Source organism: Neovison vison, chromosome 11 (assembly GCF_020171115.1).
Source record: "Neovison vison isolate M4711 chromosome 11, ASM_NN_V1, whole genome shotgun sequence".
NCBI classification, from domain to species: Eukaryota; Metazoa; Chordata; class Mammalia; order Carnivora; family Mustelidae; genus Neogale; species Neogale vison.
The window spans coordinates 145,630,217-145,655,199 of NC_058101.1; the positions used below are offsets into that span (position 1 = coordinate 145,630,217).

The 24,983-nt window shown below is 39.1% G+C and overlaps 1 long non-coding RNA gene across 1 annotated transcript in view; it reads left to right on the forward strand.

Annotated features, from left to right (window-relative positions):
- The first annotated feature begins 2,646 nt into the window (after nucleotides 1-2,646).
- Nucleotides 2,647-24,983, forward strand: part of LOC122889604 — a 58,881-nt gene continuing 36,544 nt past the window's right edge. The window contains exon 1 of the long non-coding RNA XR_006380948.1: nucleotides 2,647-2,733. This is a non-coding gene — a long non-coding RNA (uncharacterized LOC122889604). The remainder of the gene's footprint in view (nucleotides 2,734-24,983) is intronic.

Below are 24,983 nucleotides of genomic sequence, written 5' to 3' on the forward strand. Positions count from 1 at the left end.
GCTTGCATGCCCACCAACAGTGTAGGAGGGTTCCCCTTTCTCCACATCCTCCCTAACACCTGTCATTTCCTGACTTGTTAATTTTAGCATTCTGACTGGTGTGAGGTGGTATCTTACTGAGGTTTTGATTTGTATTTCCCTGATGCGGAGAGATGTGGAACACTTTTTCATGTGTCTGTTGGCCACCTGAATGTCTTCTTTGCAGAAATATCTGTTCATGTCTTCTGCCCACTTCTTGATTGTATTATTTGTTCTTTGGGTGTTGAGTTTGAGACGTTCTTTATAGGTTTTGGATACTAACCCTTAATCTGATATGTCATTTGCAAATATCTTCTCCCATTCTGTCGGTTTCTTTTGGTTTTGTTGACTTTTCCTTTGCTGTGCAAAAACTTTATATCTTGATGAAGTCCCAATAGTTCACTTTTACCCTTGCTTCCCTTGCCTTTGGCGATGTTTCTAGGAAGAAGTTGCTTTGGCTGAGATTGAAGAGGTTGTTGCCTGTGTTCTCCTCAAGGACTTTGATGGATTCCTGTCTCACATTGAGGTCTTTCATCCATTTTGAGTCTATTTTTGTGTGTGATGTAAGAAAATGGTCCAGTTTCATTCTTCTGCATGTGGCTGTCCAGTTTTCCCAAAACCATTTGTTGAAGAGACTGTCTTTTTTCTATTGGACATTCTTTCCTGCTTTGTCAAACATCAGTTGACCATAGAGTTGAGGGTTCATTTCTGGGCTCTCTGTTTTGTTCCATTGATCTATGTGTCTGTTTTTGTGCCAGTGCCATACTGTCTTGATGATGACAGCTTTGTAATAGAGCTTGAAGTCTGGAATTGTGATGCCACCAACTTTGGCTTTCTTTTTCAACATTCCTCTGGCTATTTGGGGTCTTTTCTGTCTCCATATAAATTTTAGGATTATTTGTTACATTTCTTTTTTTTTTTTAAAGATTTTATTTATTTATTTGACACAGAGAGACACACAGAGAGAGGGAACACAAGCAGAGGGAGTGGGAGAGGGAGAAGCAGGCTGTCTGCTGAGCAGGGAGCCCAATGCAGGGCTCTATCCCAGGACCCTGGAATCATGTCCTGAGCTGAAGGCAGTTGTTTAATGACTGAGCCACCCAGGTGCCCAATTTGTTCTATTTCTTTGAAAAAAGTTGATGGTACTTTAATAAGGATTGCATTAAATGTGTAGATTGTTGTAGGTAGCATAGACATTTTCACACTGCTTGTCCTTCCAACCCATGAGCATAGAATGTTTTTCCATTTCTTTGTTTCTTCCTCAATTTCTTTCATGAGTACTTTAGAGTTTTCTGAGTACAGATTCTTTGCCTCATTGGGTAGATTTGTTCCTAAGTATCTTATGGCTTTGGGTGCAACTGTAAATGGGATCAACTCCTTAATTTCTCTCTCTTCTGTCTCTTTGTTGGTATATAGAAATGCAACTGATTTCTGTGCATTGATTTTGTATCCTGACACTTCACTGAATTTCTGTATGAGTTCTAGCAGTTTTATGGTAGAGTCTTTTGGGTTTCCCACATAAAGTATCATATCATCTGCAAAGAGTGAGAATTTGACTTCTTCTTTACCAATTTGGATGCCTTTTATTTCTTTTTATTGTCTGATTGCTGAGGCTAGGACTTCTAGTATTATGTTGAATAGCAGTGGTAATAGTGGACATGCCGTGTTCCTGACCTTAGGGAAAAAGCTCTCGGTTTTTCCCCATTGAGAATAATATTTGCTTTGGGTTTTTCATAGATGGAGATTATCCTGATTTCTTAATTTTAGGAGTGAGGGGAGCATGAACTTGAATGAAAAAAAAAATTTCATTAACTTCAAACTGAAATTTGGCTTTTTCTTTAATTACGAATCAGTGTTACATATATTAATATAATATTATCTCTCTTGCCAATAGAAGTCACAGATATTAAGTTATTATAGTAGTTATAGATATCTCAAAATACCATTTATGTCAATACAGTGGTTATTAAATCTGCTACTAATGCTAGTCTCATTATTTCATGGATTAATAAATTAGCACATATATTGCCAATTACTTTTTAAAAAGTATTTGATGGGGGTGCCTGGGTGACTCAGTGGGTTAAACCTCTGCCTTCATCTCAGGTCATGATCTCAGGGTCCTGGGATCAAGCCCCACATGGGGCTCTCTGCTCAGTGGGGAGCCTGCTTCCCCTCTCTCTCTGCCCACTGCTCTGCCTACTTGTGATCTCTCTCTCTCTCTGTCAAATAAATAAATAAATAAATCTTTAAAAAAGTATTTGAAAATATTTTAAATAGTTAGTTTGATTTGTAATATATTTAATAAGATTATTTTGGGAAGGGTTCCAGAAGCTTCACTAGACTTCCAAAGGAATCTGTGGCATAAAAACTATAAAGATCCTGTTAGTACTTCATGGATAAAACAGCTCAGGTGTGAGGCTCAGGTGTCTCTGGCCTGGTACTGCTGCTGCTATATTCTTTTCTGGAAAACAGAAGGCACTTTGGGCTCAGAAGAGTACAACTGCATGCAGATGCAAGACAAAAGTCAAAGTATGTCTAAACCTTGTTGAATAAATGACCAGATGGAGAGTCAAAGGACTGGATCTAATACAGGCTTACTTTTACTATCCTCCAACAGGTGTTTTTGTTCACTGGGTCAACCAATATTTGAGGACCTATGATGTGCCAGAGCCTGAGCGTGGCCTTGGAGAAGGATTTGGTTCTATCAGTCATCGGGTGAGTGACCTTGAACAAGTTATACCTCTAAGCCTTAGTGTCATACTCTGTAAGAGGGAAATACTGATCTTTAAGTTCATAGGGCTATTAAAAGGATTAAATAAGGGAATGAATGTAAAGTCCTAAAAACACATAATGATAATAGATACTACGAATCACCATTTTGTCCATAAGGTCTTGCATCTATGGTATTATTAGCTGTGAAAGAAAAGCATATAAAATTATCTTTGCTTCTGGGGGAAACAATTCTAAGAATGCTTTTAAGAATGGAAATGAGTCTGGGGCACCTGGGTGGGCTCAGTTGGTTAAATGTCTGCCTTCTGCTTTGGTCCTGGGATAGAGTCCTGCATCAGGCTCCTTGCTCAGCAGGGAGCCTGCTTCTCCCTCTCTCTGCCTTTGTTGCTCTGCCTGCTTGTGTGTGCTCTCTCTCAAATACATAAATAAAATCTTAAAAAAAAAAAAAAAAGAATGGAAATGAGCCTAATTGACTATATTCTTGTTGGCTAAAATTTGACAGTTAAGGAAACTCCCATGACAAGTACATCTTTTCTTTTTGGTCTTTTGATGGTGCTTATTACCTGTGGCACAAAGCAGAAAAGAATTCTGCCACGGCTGATAAAATGTTTAGTTTACTTTGTCACATATCAAAGATATCTTTGCCCTTAAATGCTTTTGCTTTTGAAACATTATTGACACAACTGGAAAAGTCATGAAAAGGGGGACTATGAAAATATATAAATGTCAAAATTGTATCAGTGTGTGTCAAAGACTCATCAGTAACCTTACTAAACCATTCTTCATGTATATTATTTTAGAAACTATCAGGAGATTTATCATAATTATGATTTAAGAGTGCCACTCTACAGTTCCTTTTCCTGATACTTTATTTTCTTTATTTTCTAAAATGCTATTTTCTAGGCATTCTTTTATTTTGGCTTGTAATTTTGGTCATTCACAGGCATAAACCATTGTAAAGACAGTAATCACCACCAGGTTGTGCTCTAGTTCCACAGTGGAAAAACACAGGCTGGGTCTGTGAAGAATTCTCTTAGGTCTTAGCTAGCAATATTATTTCTGTTTTTTGAAGCTGGGGTGGTGGTTGTGGGGGAGACAAGTATTTAAGAGGAAAAACAAAAAAAAAAGACTTTGCTGAGAATAAAGAATTTTAAATTCACAATGATTTAAAAATTGATATCCAGCAAAAAAAGTTTTCTCTGAGAACATTGTTATGTTATTACTTTTAGAAAAAATTGCATCAACCCAGTCTGTTAGTTAAAACCGTTTTCTGGATGGAAAAATACATTTTAAAACTCTGTCAAAAATTTTGTTTTCTATATTCTTAAGTTGTTGATGGATAAGACTATATTTTGAGTTTTAAGATGAGGTATATTTTATTTAAAATTATATCAGTATCTTCGATATAAATCAGGCTTTAGAAAATATATGACCATTTCAACTTGAAAACAACTTTTTTTCTGGGGTAAGCTCTTTTTTTCTTTTCTGCTCTTGTTCTGCTCTTGAGACAGAAGACAAATGTCAATATTTATGAGTCAGGGGTTGTGGGAAATGTTACCTAGGGCTACAAGGGGCCAGAGTTTGCCCTCTTCTATCCCAGGGGAGTTGAGTATGAGTGCCAGAGGGCAGTGTTTGGCTGGAAGGACCCAATTCCTTCTTTCTGTGTACCCTGTGGTCTGCCCTTTGAAGTGAAAGAAAATTCTGTACTCAGCGCAGCTTTATAAGATGTCAATTTAAGATGAACAATGCATACAAGTTTCTGTATATCCTTTTAGCTTAGAAACAGACACAGACTTACAGAAAACAAACCAAAAAAACCAGAATTATGCAATTTATTTTGAGATTTTGTGAGCTCCTCAGATAACATATTAAGTCAAAATTTCTGGATAAGATAATTTTTTTGGCCACATCACTGTCAAAACATCAATCACTTCAGCTTTAATCCCTTTTAGAATTTGGGGGAGGGGTGTTAGTTTGGGTGATAAATGGAGAGACAGAAGACAATGAGAATGAAACTCTGCAGAAATAAGGTAAGAACCTCACAAAATATTAGTAAATTATAGAGCTTGTATTTATTTGGAAAATGTATTGTTATCCATCAGGATAATGAAAAAAAAATAATTACTTGAACCAGGTGCTTTATTTTACTTTCTTTCCTTTCAAATTGTCAGTCAGTAGGGGCTGAACAAGAAAATAAAAGGTAAAAATGAACAAGCTTCACTAGGCAGAATAAAATTAGGAGATAACTGGAAAATTGAGGCCATTAACAACAATAACAGCAACAACAAATCAGAAACACCCTTAAAAACAAAAAAGTCACCAATTTAAATATGTCTCTAAGGTCAAATGAAATGCCCTGGTGTTGATTCTCAACTTCCTCTTATGTTTTATTTGAAGGATCTCCTCTTTATCCTTTGCCTAAGTTAAATCTTTAACCTATAACCTCCATAGATTAAGGCTGCAAGTGTTTTTTTAAACTCAGGATGATGATTTTTTTTTCCATTTGCTTTATTCACTTCAACAGTTCATTTAGCTTGCTTTATTTTTATATCTCCCACCCAGCACTTAACTGGTTCAAGCACTTAACTAGTTTCCAAAGTATCCTTATATAAATAACTCAATAAAAATTCATTGAATATTTTATTTTCCCAGATCAGGAGGTAATTGCACTATTTCGTTTTGCAGAAAATTATGGCAAAAGAATTTTGAGATTAATGGAAAAAAATTAGGTGGAATGATAGTATCAGTTTTTGGGGGGAGAAAAAAAACCCACAGGAGTGTAAACTTTGACTTTTCTCTCTTCCCCAGTCAGCTAATTCTGAGTGCGTTTCTTCTACTTGCCAGTGGTACGCCAGCATTCCGCTGTTTAAATTCCCCGAGCCTCAGTTTCTTCACCTATAAATGGGGCTAAAAGTATTTAGAGATGTGGAGAGGATTAAATTAGTAACCTGTTCAGTCTTTGTGTACAATAAGTGCCCAGCATGCAAGAGTTTCCTTTTCCCTTTCATCAACAGAAATACAAAAATAAAATACAGGCTTACCTATATTATTTATCTCTATGTGGGTGACATACAAAACTCATTTAAATCAATTTTGTACAGTGCCCAACATTCCCTTACATTCTATTTTTGTAAGCCAATCATAAACATGCTTAATGAAATTAGCTTTGGAGGGATGTCTGGGTGGCTCAGTTGGTTAAGTGTCTGCCTTAGCTCAGATTATGATGCCAGGGTCCTGGGATGAGTCTCATAATGGCAGGGAGTCCTTGCTCAGTGGGGAGCCTGTTCCTCCCTCTGTCTACCACTTCCTCTGCCTGTGCTCTCTCTCTTTCTCTCTGATGAATGAATAAATAAATAAATAAATAAAATCAATCTTAAAAAAAAAAAAAAAAGAAATTAGCTTTGGAAAATAAGACTTTGAAGCCAAAAGGATAAATTCTAAAGATCAGAGTTAATTTTTGAATATTTTGTTAATATCCTTATGTACATTGAATATACTTTTATCTCTTAGGCTTAGCATATACATTGACTTTCAGATTGTATAGCCATATGAACATTTTATTTTGGAAGATACCACAAAAGCAGAGTTCTATGAAGGTATTTTGGATTTTGCCCTTCTGTTCACTCCAAAGATCAAATTGTTAGATTATATCCTGGCATAAGCTGAAAAACAGCCAACTCCCTTATCTAGTCATTGTTAACACTGGGTTTCTGTGAAAATCAAGTAGGATAGCCTGTTTTTCTTAAAACAAGACCAAACCCTCCATGGCTCAGTTGGTTAAGTGTCTGACTTCAGCTCAGGTCATGATCTTGGGGGTCCTGGGATCAAACCCTGCCTAGGTGACTCTATACTCAGCAGGGAGTCTGCATCTTCCTTTCCTTCTTCCTCTGCTCCTCCCCCTCGCATGTTTTTTCTGTCTCTCTCTCCCTCTCAAATAAATAAATAAAATCTTAAAAAAAACAACAACAACCCCAACCTTCCATATAGTCACAAGAAAGTCCTCCTTTTCAGGAGTTGCTTTGGAGGTCTAGACAACTTCTTTCAACTATACTGCTATTGTTCTAAATATTTTAGGAAATTTTTTTGGAATTACCACTGAAAATAATTAAGGAATCATATTAAAGAAAAAGCTAGTCTTCTTATATTTTAGTCACTTCTTATTTAGGCTAAAGCTGTTCTATCCAGTTAATTACCATTTACTTTACTGAGTGATTTGGTTGTTTCTGAAAATGAAGCTTATACCGGTGAGAAACACACATATATTTTTAACCATTAAGGATATTTGAAGCAACTCCCTCAGCGTGTAAAGAAAGGCAGTTCCTCATTGAAGTTTCAAAATCCTTTTGAACAATAGCAATATCCTTGGAATGTTGCTACCTATTTAAGGGAGACATCATTTATTTGTATGGATAAATTCAGGTGTATTTGTTAAAATCCAGTGACCTCACCTCATAGTCATGTTTTTTGAATATAAATATTTATGCTGTTAAATAGGGATCTTTATGGACTGACAGATCCATAAAAAGAGAAATGGTGTTATTTAAAAAAGAATCATGAATTTTTAACCAGAGTCCACTGTGTTCAGTTACAAACCTCAGAAACTTCTAAAAAGAAGGAGAAAAATATAAAGGCTTTTGTACTCAGACTGGGCCTATGGTCTTTCTTTTATCCTCACATGGATTTGTTTATGGAGTTACCGAGGCTTGTGTATATGATTAAATCTAAGCTAGTCATCATGGAATAAAATTATAAAGACTACGCAGTCCGTATTTTGAAACAGGAGCAGGAAAGGCACATGAACTCATTTGAGGATGAATCTAGACTTTGATCTTGGCAAAAATAGAAACAGTAACAGGATAGAAATAAAGACTAAAAATATTTACAACCTCTTTGCGTTTGGTTATTAATAAAAATAGGAACTGAGTAAAAATGAAGACCTGAAAAAGTAAAGCTTTCTGCTTATGTCGGTTCGTTAGACCTAATAAAGCTGTGGGAGCTTGTAGCACATAAAATCTCCTGCGCAGGCTGAAACTCTCAAATGGGGCCTCCAGGCTTCAGTGTTTCAGAACGAGTCCTGCGGCCTGAGCCCTTGCTGGCGTGCCATTCTCAAACCCTTTAGACTGGGGGGCTGCCAAACTGCTCGTTTCCCATAAAACTTAGCAGACTTGCAGTCTGGGCTGGCCATCTGTGCAGCACATTCCCAGTAAAGCTATGTATCCTTTCAAATTACCCACATTGTAGAAACCAGTATCCAAGCAAACCTGGGATCCTTTGATAATTCAGTCGCTATGCTGGGCGAACCGTGAAGGCAGTATCTTTGACTCACATTTGATTAGGAATGTTCTTTTTCTGGAAATGATTTTGGAAATTGAAATGGTGTCCATTTCTTTTTCCTATAAATACTGTCTTTTTAAATAAAGCCCATGAATAATTTACTCTGTTGCCAGAGATGTGCTTGCTTTTATTTTCGTCAAGACCTAAAGTGTCAGGGGACAAACATCTTTGTGTCCCTCAGGGCTGTGTGACCTTATGACTCCCATGGTTTTGCCAGGTCACTTGCAGGGAAGGAAGGCCTCTCTGCTGGGGGAGATGGGCCCTCTGAAATGTCCTCACAGTCTTCTTCCTGGCTTGATGCTAGTTTGTGTTTGGCTGCCTTAAAGCTTTATGGAAAGAAAGAATAACATTAAGTGGAATGTCTGGGGGAGATGGATCACAGATGAGTTCCCTAAATCTTGGTAAAATAAAATAGTTAAATAGAAAGTTGGTGTAATTTTTTTAAAAAGATTTTTATTTATTTATTTGAGAGAGAGAGTGAGAGCCAGAGAGATCAAAGAGGAAGAGGGAGAAGCAGGCTCCCCACTGAGCAGGAAGCCCAGGGTGGGGTTCAATCCCAGGACCCTGAGAGCATGACCTGAGCGGAAGGCAGACGCTTAACCAACTGAACCACCCAGGCACCCTGAAAGTTGGTGTAATTTTAAAGATACTTCAAATGTTTATATCACAAAATATATTCTACTTTCCATTTTCACATTTCACATTCTAACATTTCTCTTTAGCTAAGTGAAGGAAGCCAGATCCAGAAGGTCACATAGTGTATGATTCCATTTATATGAAATCCCCAGAATAGACAAATAGATAGAGACAGAGAGCAGATTAGTGGTTTCCAGGGGCTGGGGACTGGGGAGCAGGGAATCAGTATGGGGTTTCCTCTTGAGGTGTTGCAAAAGTTCTGGAAATAGATAGTGGTGATGGCTATGTGATATTGTTAAGGTACTTAATCTCACTAAATTGTACATTTTAAGATGGTTAACATGGTGAATTTTATGCTGTGTGTATTTTACCACAATACAACAGAAATTTTTTTTCTTAAATACAAGTTAAATGCAATAGGTAGAACAATTGTTAAGTCATTTGCACTCATCAATATCTTTGTAGTAATTTTTAGGGCAATCAAGCAGCCTCTTTGAAAGACTATGATTATTGGACAAAGCCAAAAAATTGTAAGAAACAAGAAAAGCTAGGGTAAAACATGTGAGGAAAAGATGAGAAATCAGCTCAAGGTAAATTGACTTGTGTGTTGCTTAATTTTATATGTCAGCTTGACCTGGCCCTGAGGTGCCCAGATAGTTGGTTAAACATTCTATCCAGGTATATCTGTGAGGATGTTTCTGAATGAGGTTAACACGTGAATCAGTAGACTGAGTAAAGCAGATTGTCTGCCAGCCGCCCTCACCCCCTCAGTATGAGTGGGCCTCACCCCATCTGTCAAAGGCCTGAATAGAATAAAAAGTCTGAGAAAGAAAGAATTCTATCTTTTGGCTGGCACATCAGTCTTCTCCAGCCTTTGGCTTTGAACTCAGAATGAAACTTGCATGTTTGGTTCTCTTGGGTCTGTCTCTCAACTTGCCAACTGTAGATATTGAGACTTCTCAGTCTCCATTATTGCCCAAGTCAATTACTTACAACCAATTAATCAATCAGCCTCTCCATATCATTCATATATATATGAAGTGGGGGTGCTATTGTAACAAGTACCTAAAAATGTGGAAGATGCTTTAGAACTGGGAAATGGGTAAAGGCTGGAAGAGTTTCGAGGTACATGTTAGAAATATGGACATTAAGGATAATTATGGGAAGTCTCAGATGGAAATGAGGACCATTTTATTCAAAAATGGAGGGAAAGTGATCTTTGTTAAGAAGTGGCAAAGAATTTATGTTCTAGTGTTTTATGGAAGATAAATCTTGTGAGTGATGAAATTAGATATTTTCCTGAGGAGATTTCTAAGCAAAGTGTAGAAGGAGTGGCTTGACCCCCCTGACTAAAGAATGAGAGAACAGAGATGTGAGAGAAGGGTAAAATGAGAGAAGAGCCAGATGACTTGCAGAAGGAATTATTATGTAAAAAATAACCAGAACTTGAATATTTGAAAAATTCTCACCTGTCCATATTGCAAAAAAATGACACAAAACATGTTCTGAAAAGAACACCAAGAGGATGAATGTACTATCACTTGATAAAAGTTAGAGGATTATAGAAGAAACACTGCCAGTTTGAACTGAAGGGTTAGAGATGGGACAAAATGAAAAAAAGGCTACCAGAGTTCTTGGATTCTGTAAGACAAGATAATAGACCTAGTTGGCTGTGAATGTGTGCTATTCTTCAAGGAAAGGGAAGAATGACCCAGAAGGAGATCCAGAGATCATGAGGACTACCACAACCATCAGAGGTCCAGAGGCAAGTCTCTCTCTTCCTCATTTTCAAAGGGTAGGCCTACCCCTCTTGTTTTTTTTGTACCAGGAAGGTCCCATTCATACCTCAGGAGTAGAGCTGACCTATGGAACATTAGGAGCTCCCCCCAACTCTAAATGTTGGGTGCAACTCCTGTCTGGCAAAGCCTTGGAGGTGGAACTGCTGTCCCAGTGACTTCTGAGGGCAGGCTGTTAAACCAAAGAGGATGTCTCATGTCTTAAGGTCTGATGGAATTTGCCTTGCTAGGCTTTAGAGTTACTTAAGGACCACCACTTTTCCCCCTCTTTCCTATTTCTCCCTCTTGGAATGGAAATGTGCCTGTCCCACCATTGTACTTTGGAAGTACATCACTTGTCTGATTTCGTAGGTTCACAGCTGGAAAGGAATTTTGCCTGAGGAAGAATCATCTCTCAAGTTTTACCCATATCTGATTTAGATGATATTTAAATAAGATTTTGGTCTTTAGACTTTAGAAGTCGACACTGGAATGAGTTAAGAGTCATAGAGTCATTGGGATGGAATGAATGTGTTTTGTGTGCAGAAAGGGCATGACTTTTGAGGGGCTGGGGTGGAATGTTATGGACTAAATATTTGTGTCCCCCTCCCCCTCATATCAACATATCAATTCATATGTTGAAGCCTTTACCTCCAATGTGATAGTATTTGGAGTTGTGGTCAGTGGAGGTATGTAGATTAGATGAAATCATGATGATGGGGACTTTATGATGGGATTCGTGCCCTTAGAAAAAGGAGGAGATCTCTTGCTCCCTCTGAGCACAGAGAAAAGGCCACAGGAAGATGTAGCCCCATGGTAGCTGTCTGCTACTCAAGGGGAGAGAGCTCTCACCACTCACTGACCCTGCTAGCAATTTGATTTTGCCTTCCCAGGCTCCAGATTGTGACAAATAAATTCCTGCTAAACCACCCAGTCTATGACATTTTGCTATGGCAGCTTTGGCTGACTAAGATGCCTGGTGTGTCTCAGTAGGAAAGGAACAGAACAAGAATGAAGGTGCGCGTGAGGTGGGAGCACGTTAAAGGCAAACCTGCTCTCTTGAGTCTGTTCGGGGCTGGTTGTACCTTGGAACAGGAGATTTTGGATTCAAGCAACCATTTGAATTTATCAAAGTGGCAGTTCCTCTTTCTAGGTCTCTCCTCAACAAAGTCCACCAGGCGTGGAAGCCATGCCTCCTCAGTGCTAGTCATTAAACAGGGTGGCTGAAGAATCACCTGTCCAGATTATCCCTAGGAGACCAAAATCAGTCAAGTGAATATGCATTTGAAATTCTTTGACAGAAGATGATCATGTTCTTCCAACCAAATTCCTGGGTCGTTAATGCACCATAAAGTATTTGGAATTATTGCAACTATGCTTGTTTATTTTACTGGTGATTGCTCCATGTATTCTTGCTGCTAGAAGGTGAGGTGTGGGAAGAGAAAGATAATCGTTCACATATGTTTGCGTGGAGAAAAACAAAAACTCCCAGCTACTCATCTATTTTCAGCAAACATTTAGGGTCAAATGACTATGCAGTATTTGTCTCTGAGGAAATGCTGTTGGTTTGAATGAGTACCTCAAATGGGGACATTTCAGAAGTCACATTGCCATGTTTTGTGGAATTATAAACTAACAAGGTAGCAAATCTGACAGAGGTTTCCTTTTGGGAGCTTCCTGGTGGTATAGGCAGCAGTGTGGCCCTGGTAGTCTAGCTCTCACCTTATCTTCCCAGGCTTGCCGCACCCCCCCACCCCCGCCCCTGTCCCTACAAAGCCCCCTTGCTGCAGCCACATTGAACTACAGGGGTCCTTTGAAGAGTCCTACATGGATATACTTGGCCTGGAAGTTCTTGCCTTTCTGTTTGACACAATCCCTTCTACCTCCAAACACCCCATGACATTCAAAGAGCTATAAGAAAGCTCAGAAAGAACATCACACTGGCCAGCAATGACTGCTAGAGACAACTCTTTGGAGAATCTAATTTGGCTTTCTTCCTGGATCTTTTCTTTAGATCCATTTGAATTCTTAATGGATCTTGGTAGAAAATCGCACATGAAAGCATTTGTAAGAGCAGATTCCCTGAGGATGCCTGACCTCAAAGATGCTGGGAGAGAATCCAGAACTCCTGAGTTCTGGCATGGAGGCCTGACCAGTTGTCTATGGAAGCCAAAGAGTCATCTTCAGAATGTGCTTTCTCCCCACCCCTTCTGGCAAGGGGAATGGAGAAGAAAAAAGAAAGCCCACCTCTTGTGCTATTATTACCTACCTCTGAATAGTGAGATCAGAGTGGTTTGTTTGTTCAACTAGTTTGTTTTCCAGTGAAGTGTTTATTTTGAGGTAGCTCCTTTAGAGGGATTAAGGGCAAAGTAGAGTGGAAATTACTTGTTTCTTCCATGTAATCCTATAATAACTACATGTTTGTTATTGTCTTTTGGTTTCCACAAGAGGTTTGTATTCATGTGTGTGTTTATTGAGATGTGGGGAGACAGGAAGCTGAATATCAAGAAATTGAACCATGAGAAAGCAAGAAGAGGAAAGTAGGGCATGCTTTGGCAGAAAGTGAAATAAGGTGAAATATATATAGCAGTACCTGGGAAAATGGATGAGAAACTCACAAAAGATAGTGGGGAGAAAACCCAAGGGCATGTAACATAGTCATGAGAAGGCAGAGCTGAGTTGGATCTTTTTTTTTTTTTAAGAAGATTTTATTTATTTATTTATCTATCAGAGAGATGAGGAGAGGGAGAGAGAGAGAGCATAAGTAGAGGGAGTGGCAGGCAGTAGAGAAGCAGGCTCCCTGAGGAGGAAGGAGCCCAATGTGGGACTCAACCCTAGGACCTCAGGATCACGACCTGAGCTGAGGGCAGACACTTAACTGACTGAGCCACCCAGGCATTCCAGAACTGAGGTGGATCTTGAAGAATACTGAATTCATCCTCGTTATTTCAAAGATGAAGGAACTGAAGTCCAGAGAGGCTATTTGAATTTAATAGTTGGTTAAGGTGAGAGCTAAGGCCAGCATTTGGGGCTCCTGTCTCTTGAGTACATGGCTGTGTATGGTAGGTGGAGGTCAGGAGAAGAGAGTTCCCAGCTAAAGACAGGACACTGATATGATTTTCCTATTTACTATTGTTCAAGAATAATATTTTTAAGTGGCAAATCATGCCTCTGATACAAATATAAAATGAAAATGCATCATGGATTTTATTTAACTTACTAATTGTTAAGGAAACCAGTAAGATGTCACTGGTTGAAAAACTCCAATGCACCATACATTTGTATATACCGGCAACTAAAGAATGTGGAAAAGATTTGACTTAACTCAGATTTTAGCCCGTTAATTACTGAGGGGTTGTGATGAGAACTTACAACTGGTTGAAAGGTGAATTTAAACTACCACACAATGATACAGGAAAGTGGGAATGCATTCTATCTGACACAACTAATTTGCGTTTGCATGGAGAAGAATCATTTGCATTATTTTCAGCTTTCTACAAATTAAAGAGTTGTAAAATAGCTCAAAAACGATAAAAGGCAGAGATAGCTGAGATGGATACATTAAAGACGACACTTGGTAATCTTTTTTTTCCTTTCCAAAGTCTTGTACAATTTTTCCCAACAGGAGTACCTCACTGGAACTGAAGGAGATGTTCCCTCACCTCTTTTGGCTTGCAGCATTGTTAGCAGTGCTGAAATCAGGCTAAGAAAATGGGAGGAATCACGGGATATAACCAGGGTCCTGCTGGAGGCACCTCTGTTCAAAGTGCTCCTCCGGCCCCTGCCTCTGCTGGATCCCTGCCACCAGCATTGCTAGACACTCCTGACGGCCACCTGACCCTGTCCTTTTAGACTACACCCTCAAGGCTCAAAGTGTAGGGTAGTGTCATCAAGTTGATCCAGGTCCCATGCTCTCACTCCAGCTGGAATGGGCTACGGAGAGGGACTCTGTGGTGGTTTGGTTTTACTATGGCAAGCCAAGACTCACAATGGGGATTTCCCTCCAAGGAGGAAGGATCTGTGATATGTTGGGTTTTTTAAAAAAAGACAAATATTTACTGAAAATACTATCCAAGGCCAAGCAAAATACTGGAGAGGCTTGAAGCTTTTTCTGGAGAAACAATGTAATGAAACGGGAAGAGTAAAGGATTTAGACCCAGACAGATATACATAGGTCTATCCTAGGCTCCATCATTTACTAGCTAAGTTGTGGGAAGATTACAAATCACTCTGAGCCTCAGTTATCTCATTTATACCACCATTACTGTCTTTCTCATTCAAGATTCTGCATGATCTGGCTCATTGTTATTTTTATGACTGTATATTCTACTGCTCTTTTCTTGCTAAAAACTCAGCCCCAGCCCCAGTAGTTTTCTTGTTGTTCTTTGAGTATACAAACATCCATCTGCCTTGGCCATTTGCAGTTACTGAGTCCCATGCCTGAAAAATGTGCTCCATATGACTTCCTTCATTTAGCTCTAGTATCAAGTATTACCTTGGCTTTGGTAATGTCTTCTTGGACAACCCTAACAGTGATAACCCTTTCTACCTCATACTACCTCTCCCTCCACCCTGCTTCATTTTTCTCCACCAGTTTTGTTACTTGCCTATCTCCCTTCTCTAAACTGCAGGATCCCTGAGAGCAGAAAATCAAGTCTCTTTACACAGAGCTATATCCCTAGTGCCCTGAACATGTCTGGCACATTAGAAGTGCTTGATAATATCTGTTGGATAAATAAATGATTGCAAAGTGTGTGGAATACAGTAGGTACCAAATAAATGCTGGTTATTGCTATTTTTATCAGACTCTTCTTTCTCTTCCCATTTTCTGCCAATCACCACCAGCCTGACTTTCTTTCCCAGAGAACTTCTGATCTGGTAATAAAATTTTAGCAGTCCAAGAACTTAATCTAACCATATTTCTCAGATGGGCTACCTAAGACAACCTGAATATTACAGTATTCATTTTAGCAACGACTTTTGGGAGTTCATGTTCATTCTACTCCTTTGTTCTTTAATGTATGTGAACTATGGTTGTGGTACCTAATGGTTTATATTGACAGCTGGGCAAAAGCTCATAAAGTTTCCTTGAAAGTGTATTTTGAGGTACATGAGAGACACAACATAAAAACATTAGGAAAGGTCACTGTATTGGGATACTCCAGAAAAGTAGAACCAATAAGATAATCATTTATTCATTGAATGGTGTATTTATTATTGGGAATTAACTCACACGATTAGAGAGACTGACAAGTCCCAAGATTTGTAGGGTAAATTGACAAGCTGGAAATCTAGGAAAGTTTGAGTCTGTAGGCCAGAGAACCAGGAGATTCACTGGTGTGCTTTTAATCTGAAGGCTAGTAGGTTGGAGATGCAGAAAAGCTGGTATGTCAGTTTGGGTCCAACGGTAGGAAATGAAATTGATATCCGAGTTTAAAGACTGTTAGGCAGGAATTTTTCTCTTACTTGGGTGAGGGTCAGCATTTTTGTTTTATGCAGGCCTTCAACTGGTTAGATGAGGCCCACCCATCATGAGGGAGGGCAATCTGTTTCATTTAAGTGTAATGATTTAAATGTTAATCTCAACTAAAACACCCTCACTGAAACACCCAGAATAATGTTTAACCAAACAGCTAGGCACCCTGTGGCCCAACCAAACTGACATATAAAATTAACCACAGTCACTCTATCTTTTGTGTCCATGATTAATTCTTTAGTGTCATGGTATACTTGTTATTAAAAAAAATAGTGAGTGACAACATCTTGAGTAAACAGAGGTGTAGGTCAGCGACCTTATATAAGTAAACCCCATTTAGTGTATCTGTGAAGCTCTTAATGTTAAAATTATACAGAGGGATCATGAACAAAATAAAAGTAAGGTTGCAAGAAGTTTTTGGGGACCTGCATTCTAGCTATTAACTAGAGATCCGATCTTTCACAATTTCTTTAACTTTTTGGGATTTGCTTTCCTCTTCTGAAAATGAGGGGGTTGGACTAGGTAATTTTTGAAAAATCACATCCAGCTCCAGGATCTTGGATTCTTGTGAATAAACTGAAAGGGAAGCCCTGTGTGGTGGCTGGCAGTCTTATACACAGGGACACATCTTGGGAGTTATGTACTCAGTGTCATCTATGTTTGCAACCGAATGACAAAAATAATTTGACCTGGCCTTTATTTGTTCTCCATCAGCTGAAAGTAAACAAAGTTTATTCTGGGAAACATCAGATCTTCATGAATTTCCTCATTCGTCTTTTCTTGTCCTGGGTACCCTGCCCCAACACGTATTCCAAAATGACTTTCCATCTCACCTGATTACACTTTGATTAAAACTTTCTTATGCAGCACTATTACCTCAGCCAGACTTTGGGAGCTGAATCTTGTTATTCTATTTCTAAAGTGAAGGATTTAGCCCTGGTTAAAAGAAATGCCGGCATTAGCAAATTGGTGAGAAAATGTGGGGCTCTACAGTCTCCAGAAATTACATTTTACTTAACTTAGTGGATCATGAAGACTTGAATACCAATTTTGCTTTGCAGAGTGAGAAAAAGGAAGGTCAGAAGGACTAGGGTACTGCTTTCCCTCTACTTTCCCGCCCCCACAGTGACAATGGGGGTGAGGAGCCAGCTCATGCCAGATTGCTAATGTGAGAGTACCAGAGGGCCACCAGGAGGCCCCAGGAAATAGGACACAGGCTTGGGGCTTGAGAACCTCTCTCTACCTTATTTATTTATTTATTTATTTGACAGAGAAAGAATAATCAGGGGGAGGGGCAGAGGGAGAGGGAGAAGCAGACTCCCCACTGAGCAGGGAGCCTGATATGGTGCTCAATCCTAGGACCCCGAGACCATGAATTGAAGTGAAGGCAGACGCTTAACAAACTGAGCCACCCAGGTGCCCCTCCCTGCCTCTTTTAATCAACTCTGTCCTCCTCTGCCTCTCCCCAAGATCCTCAGGTTTTGACACAATCCTATTCATTTAGTTTGAGTTTCAGATGGTTACTTTTCTTAAATTTTTTTTTTTTTTTTTAACGAATAAGTGTCTTTCCTAAAGATCTGTGGATCATCTATAGTTTTAAACTGTTAATGCATAGCTGGTCTTTGGAACTTATTCCTATTATCTGGAAAGAGATTTTTTGCCCCCAATATAGAAAGTCACTGTTGCTAAATCCACTAAAAGGGATCCAGCTTGCTAAAAGGGGTCAGAGTTTGAAAACAAAGTATTGAATTTATTGAAAAGTTTAAGAATTGGCTGAAAGTTTGTGCAGCAAATTGACATTGGTTATCTCTGGTATTTTAACTTTGATCTGCATGTCTCTTTTCCCCTTCAAAATAAGAAGGTGTTTTTGTAAACAGGAAAAAAGAATATTAAAAATTGACAAACTGTTTTACTTTAAGTGAATGCGTATCTCAATGAAACTTTTGGGGAAATCTAGAACAAGTATGCATTTCAGAAGCTATTGCACATCCATTTTCATGGAGCTGCCGCCCAAGAATTATGAGAAATTTTGACCCCTCAAATAAAGCTTATCTTTCCTTACTGTTGAATAAGAGATTTTCTTATCATATTTAAATTATTAATTTAATTACTTTTTTTTGCTTTACATAAGTTCTTAGAAAGTGAATATTACATTTAATCATTCTTAATTTGCAAATTGTTTTCCTCACTAGAAAAGACCCAATTTCCTTAAATAATAAGGTAATTATCAGGAAGAATCAGAATATTATTCCCTGCATTACTGTGACATAGTCTTCCTTACTTTGGCTCATTTATTACAGAATTGTCTAGGTGCCCAGGATTTCCAATGATTGCGGAAGTCATGCCAAATTTCTGACGTTAATAATAACAACAGTGACATGATTATAACAACAGTAATGTGTGTTAAGTGTTTTATAGTTTACAGAACACTTGTATACAGATTCTCAAATGATCCACAATATCTTATATCCAGATAAGGAAACTGATTGTGAATGGTCAAGAGGCCAGCTCAGTGTCAGCAATGCATAATGTACTAAAAAAAGATTGTGCACTTTAGAATTAGATAGACTTGGATTCAAAACCAAGGACAGTCATGTGCTAACTGGCAACAGCCCATTTATCCACTCCAATCCATTTTCTTTCTCTTTCCTTAGGGCATCTTGAGATAGTGACTGTAAAGTGCCTACAGTAGAGTGCCAGGCACATAGTAGGTTCTCAGTAAATGCTCATTCTCTTCTTTCTGTCCTTTTACAAACTGCATCCTGGGTTCGGGACATTGTTTGGGAAATGATAACTACAACCCTTCTCTCCATGCCCCAGGAATGGCAGCCTCTAAGGCACAGAGACTTAGCCAAGGTGTCAGGGTAGGATAAGGAATAAACTTTACTCAGAGAGCCATGAGCATGAACTATAAGAGAAGGGGTTTCTGAAGGTGTGTTTCTTCATCCAGGCCCTTGTGAGCACTGAGAAAATGACAACTTTTGAAATCAGAGAGGAGTTTTGAATCTGGGCAGCTGAGTATGGGATGGGAAAAAATTGCATTTTTATTTTCATGCATTTCCAAATGACAGTTAGCCTTTTCTTCAGTTATGAATATGGGCGACATGTCACAGTAGTGTTAGCTGTACCTCTGACCTTATACCAATAGAAACCACTGATATTTTCACATCATATTGCAATTATTGAAAGGTCTCTCAAAATACCGTCTACCTTTATCATTCTTTTGAAATTATGATAGCTGTTTGACCTGCCACTAGATCTTATTATTTAATGTGTTAATACAAAAGACATATATTGCCTTATAAATTTTGGTTTTAAAAAATATTCTGATAACTATATTTTTGGAGGCAAGTGGGGTGATAACTGTATTTTAATGTAATTGGTATTCATACAATTCTAGGTATTTTATTTTATTATTTATTTTTTCTTTTCTTTGGAAGGCAGAGTTGATCTCTAAACTGTAATTCTGTCTCCGAGTGATGTTTACTGTCATATGTATGATGGGTATATGTGGGTGCCTACATAAACACAGGCGTGTCTATTGTAGCCTTTCTATGTCTCCTAGGAATATATTCTATGCTTTAACTTTATTCTTTTTTTTTTTGGAAGACATTTTTTTCCCAATTTATTTATTTTTAGAAAAACAGTATTCATTATTTTTACACCACACCCAGTGCTCCATGCAAGACGTGCCCTCTATAATACCCACCACCTGGTACCCCAACCTCCCACCCCCTCTATGCTTTAACTTTAAAAAAATTTTTTTTAAAGATTTTTTATTTATTTATTTTGACAGAGAGAGGGATCACAAGTAGGCAGAGAGGCAGGCAGAGAGAGAGAGGAGGAAGCAGGCTCCCTACTGAGCAGAGAGCCCAATGCGGGACTCAATCCCAGGACCCTGAGATCATGACCTGAGTCGAAGGCAGCGGCTTAACCCACTGAGCCACCCAGGCGCCCTAAAAAATATTTTTAAACATAGTATTCATTTGTTTATTTGAGAGAGAGAGAGAGAGCACGAGTGGGGTGAGGGGCAGAGGGAGAAGCAGACTCCCTACTGAGCAAGGATCCTCATGTCGGGCTTGATCCCAGGACCCTGGAATCACGACCTGAGTGGAAGGCAGATGCTTAACTGACTGAGTCACCCAGGTACCCTGTTCTATGCTTTTAGAAATCCATTTAAGAATATTATTTACTAGACTTCCACAGGAGTCTATGATTCAAAAAGATGAAGAGCCCCTGCTCTGGCTTGAATGTTTGTGTGACCCCCAAATTCATAGGGGGAAGCCCTCGTCCCCAGTGTGATGGTATTTGGAGGTGTGGCCTTTGGAAGGTAATTGGGTTTAGATGAGGCCTTGAGGGTGGAACCACCATAATAAATTGGTATCTTCTCAAGGAGAGGAAGACAGCCTTCTCTTTCTCTCTCTCTGCCAGGTGGGGATATAGCAAAAAGGTGACCATCAGCAAGCCAGGTAGCAGCTCGCACCAGACACTGAGTCTGTGAGCCCCTTGATCTTGGACTTCCCAGCCTCCAGAGCTGTGAGAAATAGATGCCTGTTGTTTTAGCTACCTTAGGCTGTTACAGCAGCCTAAGCTGACTAAGCCGCTCTATGAGAAAAGCCTTGTACTAAGAACTAGTCAAGGAGGTAGAATTGGTGGCAGATATTCAACCGAGCAAAACACTCTTTATTCAGGTCTTTCAAGAAATTATAATACCGCTTAGCAATATTTTTCTATCAGAATGATTTCCACCTACCACTTTACCCTATATTGGACTCAGCTAGTTCTAAGGCATTAGAATTAATAGTTTAGGGATGCCAGGATGGCTCAGTTGGTTAAGTGTCTACCTACAGCTCAGGTCATGATCTCAGGGTCCTGGGATCAAGTCCTGTGTCTGGATCCCTGCTCAGTGGGAAGTCTGCTTTTCCTTCTGCCTGCCACTCCCCCTGCTTGTGCTCTCTCTCTCTGACAAATAAATAAACAAAATCTTTAAATAAAAAATGAGTTAATAGGTTAAATCACTAAACTATTTAAGATAAAAATTAAAGTGCTTTCTTGGGCGCATGACTCTCGAAAAACTTAAAACTGACCCATTGACTCACACGCCTTGGCTTGTTGACAGATAATTCCCTCCTTTGGTAAAGACTTTAAAGACACAACAAATGGCTTAGTGTCTCACTTTTTTTTTAATTTAAATTAAATTAGCTGAAAGATAGTACATTATTAGTTTCAGATGTTGTGTTCAATAATTTATCAGTTGCATATAACACCCAGTTCTCATCACATCACGTGCCCTCCTTAATGCCCATCACCCAGTACCCCATCTGCCCGGTCTCCCTTTTTTTTAATGTTCTGTGTGTTTGTGAGTAGAAATGGCTCTTTCTTTTTATTTTTTCTCCACATATAAACAGTTCTCTTTGGAGAGATCAAGAGATATAAATTATTATTGATTTATTTATATTGAATGCTTTTATTTGGCCTCGTATGAATGCTGAGTGCTCACAGAGGTATTAGATTAATGAGTCTGGAGCCTTAAGTCTTCTGTTTATCCACTTATTTGGGAAACAGAAGATCTCAAAGTCATATAAACTTGGTTGTACTTTATAGCTAATTGCCTCAAACTTGACCCAGGAAACTCTAGAGCTTCCTCCATGAATCCATCATGGGCCATAAAATACTAGCTGCCTCTGTGTATAAGGAGGTCCTTTCTTCCTTTTCCCTTCATCCTTTTCTGTTTTTTTTTTAATCATCTGTAATTTATTGCATTTATTTGTACGATATACATTATTATTTTTTTTCCAATTTATTTATTTTCAGAAAAACAGTATTCATTATTTTTTCACCATACCCAGTGCTCCATGCAAGCTGTGCCCTCTATAATACCCACCACCTGGTACCCCAACATCCCACCCCCCGCCACTTCAAACCCCTCAGATTGTTTTTCAGAGTCCATAGTCTCTCATGGTTCATCTCCCCTTCCAATTTACCCAAAAGCACATACCCTCCCCTGTTTTTTTTTTTTAATTAAAGATTTTATTATTTATTTATTTATTTGAGAAAGAACAGAGAGCAAAATCAAGGGGAGCAGCAGAGGGAAAGTAAGAAGCAGGCTCCCCATTGAGCAGAGATCCTGATCCAGGGCATGATCCCAGGATGCTCAACCGCTGCTCCCTTCATCCTTTTACCCTCTCCCTGGTATTACCAGGAAGCCACAGACTGGTATTTTGTGACTTTTCCTCTCCCTTTTTCCAACAAAATACATAAGGTGGCCGTAACTGTCCCTTCTCTGGCCCTTTCTAAATTTACCTTGTACTTCTCTATACTTCTTCTCTTAGCCCTTATGTACTTACTTTGCTGTTACTGGCACTTATCAATTGCTTCCTGAACTAAACACAGAAGTGGATAAGTGGATTTCCAGTCATGTCCTGTGAAGTTCCTTTCCTCATAATCTGATCCAGGAGGGGGATACCCTGGCTCCTGCCAGCTCTACTTCCATCAGAGCAGCTGTTATCCATTATATTTTTCTGAACACTCCTAGTAAAACTTCATTTGAACAAAGAGTATGGGTAAAGGAGTTTAGAAGGCACTGAACTAGGGAATGTTCTTGGCATGGTTTACCACTGTACTTTGGCTCTGGCACATGCAAGGGGAAGACTTTGTCTGGTTATCCCATGATGCAAACCATGAGAAGTGTGTAATAATAGCTACTCTGTGGGGCCCTGAAGCCACAAATCTAAGGGCCAAAAGGACAGAACTAGGTGGTTAGCTATTTGTCTTTGGAGACTACACTGGGTTGAATAGTTTCCCCCCAAAATTTATGTCCACTATGAATCTCAGAGTGTTACCTTATTTGGAAATGACATTTTTGCAGATGTAATCAAGTTAAGAGGAAACCATACTGGATTAGATTGGGCTGTAATCCAGTAGCTGTTGTTCTTATAAGCAGAGGGAAATTTGGACACAGATACATAGACATACAAAGGGAAGACACCATGTGGAGACAGAGGCAGAGAATGGAGTGATGAATCTACAAACCAATGAATGCCAAGTAATGTCTACAACCACTAGAAGCTAGGAGACATGGGACAGTTCTTCCTTCAGAGACTTGGAGGGAAACAATCTTACCAACATCTTGCTTTTAGACTTGTAGCATCTAGATAGTCATTTGTAGTTTTCAGCCATCCAGTTTGTGGTATTTTGTTATAGCAGCCATAGGAAACAAATAAAGAGCCTTTAACAATTCCTTCCTCATCCCTTGGTCCTCTCCATGACACCCTTCCAGTCCCTCCATATAGTCCCTCCCTTGCCCTTCTTAGGGGTTGTTCAAACTTTGGGCTAACTCTGCCAGTTTCCTCTCCAAGGGGTCTTACATTTGAAGTCTCATTTCCATTGAGGGAAGGTCATTTCCAGCATCCCCAAGCTGTTGGACAGGTCCATTGTTTAGTCAGGAAGGTTTTCTGGTGCCTTCCTGAAACTGCCTGCTTAAAAAGAGGACACCTACCTCTACCCCTTTATTAGGCTGGTTCCGGTAGTGAAAAGCCCTGAATAAGGAGCCAAGGGATTCAGTTTGAAAAATCTCGTGCTTTCAAAACATTTCTTATGTTCCATAGAAGTTAAGTATTAAGAGAAAGAAGAACTAACACCCTTGGGAACAACCCTCAAGTAATAAAGGAGTGGGAGCTGGCAAGTATTCCAGCTTTCTTTCTTTGGAAAGATAATTTTGAGTATATTAACATGATTCCTCTCAGAATCCATAATGGGATTGAGCCTAATTGCCCAAATAAGGGTAAAATTTTACCCTTATTTGACTTTCCCCTCTTTCCTTTCTGTCTCCCATTCCTTTACTCTTTTCTGAGATCATTTCCCAAAGAAACTTGCATTCAAATCTGTATCTAAGATAGGGAGTGTGAAGGTGTTTCTAGAACTTAGACAGTCAAGCAGTAATTATTAATTTGGACTAAATCATTTAACAACCAGGTAACAATGAAACCTTATCACTGGTGTTAGTAACATTACAATAATGTAGAGTCTCTGAGAAAGTCTTCCCTAGGCCAATGGGAAGCCCAGTGCAAAGATTGCCGAGTAAAGGAGTCCCATGATGGACAGGAAAGGACAGGCTTTTCGAATGTTACTGTGGTAGAAATTGAATGTCTGACAATGGGGGTATCAACTAACTATGTTATTAAAACTACCTATCATGAACTTTGTCATGAGTTGGAGCCCCCAAATCATAATGTTGGAAAGAAAGTTGCAATACTGTATGATAATATAGTACATCTGGGAGCTAATCAGAGGGCATAAATTAACAGGGATAAGTAGCCTTATCCTCCATTTACCTACTTCTCTTGTACCCTTACCTTTCCTTCAGCTCACTCATAGCTTCTTGAGGAGTTCCCTATGACCAACCAAAACAGGAGAAAACCATCCAGCCAGGTCATGCATGAGTTAGCTCAGTATGCTGGTGATATCTGAAAATGGACTGCTGCTACACAATGGTCCTTCCAAATCCTTTCAGTGGGGAGAGCCTCAGCAGTACACTTCTGTTATTTTTGTAAGACAAAAATGGTCCGAGCATTGGCAAATGTCTTGGCTTGTGGGTCAGAGGCCTGAACAGAGCAAGATTGGAAGATTGAAATCTAAATTTTTAATTGGTAGGCAATCAGACAGTTAGTAAAGATCTAGGGAAAGAGTGCGGCAGATGGAACTATGAGTGTGGGCACAAAGGCTTTATGATCATAACAATATCTGCTAGGAAGCATCCATAGCAGTAGAGTTACTTGGCAACAGAATGGACAAATGTATCTGGTGAATGTTAGCCAGCCTCTGTCAATGCTTATGCAATGGGCTCGAGAATGGAATGGCCATATGTTTCAATGATCTATTGCAATGTAATAAACCATACCAAAACTTGGGGCTTAAAACAACAATGATTCTTTTGTTTTATTTTTAAATTTCTCATGATTCTGTGGATTGCATAGGTAGTTCTTCTGCATTACTTGATTTTTTTTTCATTACTT